Genomic DNA, 1467 nt, shown 5'->3' with positions numbered 1-1467 from the left:
TTGCAGCTTGTGTCCTATTTTGGGTCCTTATTAATCCTAACTTTTGCCCCTACCCTTTTTCCTCTTCTTCCGAGCGACTTCTCTCAGGCATCAATTTCACCCCCTTGCTTTGTGTTCCTAGCCTGCCTACACCATTTCCATGCAAGCACTATTTGTTTCCTGTTGTCACTCCACACGATGAACCATATTTCAAAAATGTGTTAGAAGAACTGGAAAAAGCAGGCTGAGGATGAATAGCATAGCAACATGACATGAGACCATTAGATGGTAAGGTCTTTGATGCCAGGGATCATGTGTTTTGCTTCGATTGTGCTGTCCCAAGTGCTCAGTACAGTGCTTTGCACTCAGAAGATGCTCAGTAAATACCAACGATTGATTGGTTGAGTACTGATCGGATAGAATAGTTGTACATGTTGGCCCGTGAATTTAAACCTAACGAATGCATGTTGTAATAAAATAAATGGACATTTTAACAGATTTTTAGATTTTGGGTCGCTCTTGCCCTGCAGGATTTGCATGCCCTGACCATATGTCTTGAGATGTCCAAGAAAGTTTCAGACTCTCCTTGTGTGTTTTTAAAAATAGGATAGAGAATCATCTGTCTGAAGATGATGTTGAATTATTATCATCTGTGAATCTGTGAATCCTTCCTAGTCCCACCCACTGTGAACTCAACATGAACAAGACTGAGCTCCTCATCTTCCCTCCCAAGCCCGGTCCTCTCCCAGACTTCCCTATCACCGTGGGTGGTACGACCATCCCTCCCGTCTCTCAGGCCCGCAACCTCGGTGTCATCTTTGACTCATCTCTCTCGTTCACCCCACACATCCGATCCGTTACCGAGACCTGCCGGTCTCACCTTTACAATATCGCCAAGATCTGCCCTTTCCTCTCCACCCAAACGGCTACCTTACTGCTACAGGCTCCCGTTATATCCCGGCTAGACTACTGTGTCAGTCTTCTCTCTGATCTCCCTTCCTCCTCTCTTGCCCCGCTCCAGTCTATTCTTCCGCTGCCCGGCTCATCTTCCTGCAAAAACACTCTGGGCATGTCACTCCCCTTCTTAAACACCTCCAATGGTTGCCTATCAACCTCCGCTCCAAACAAAAACTCCTCACTCTAGGCTTCAAGGCTCTACATCACCTTGCCCCTTCCTACCTCTCCTCCCTTCTCTCTTTCTACCGCCCACCCCGCACGCTCCGCTCCTCTGCCGCCCACCTCCTCACCGTCCCTCGGTCTCGCCCATCCCGCCGTCGACCCCTGGGCCATGTCCTCCCGCAGTCCTGGAATGACCTCCCTCCTCACCTCCTTCAATCTAATTCTCTTCCCCTCTTCAAATCCCTACTTAAAACTCACCTCCTCCAAGAGGCCTTCCCAGACTGAGCTCCCCACTTTTTCCCTCTGCCCCCTCTATCCCCCTCCCCCTTCACCTCTCTGCAGCTAAACCCTCTTCTCCCCCCTTTTCCT

This window comes from Ornithorhynchus anatinus, chromosome X5 (assembly GCF_004115215.2).
Source record: "Ornithorhynchus anatinus isolate Pmale09 chromosome X5, mOrnAna1.pri.v4, whole genome shotgun sequence".
Classification (NCBI taxonomy): domain Eukaryota; kingdom Metazoa; phylum Chordata; class Mammalia; order Monotremata; family Ornithorhynchidae; genus Ornithorhynchus; species Ornithorhynchus anatinus.
The sequence above is the reverse complement of the archived record's forward strand: the minus strand, read 5'-3'. Positions refer to the sequence as shown.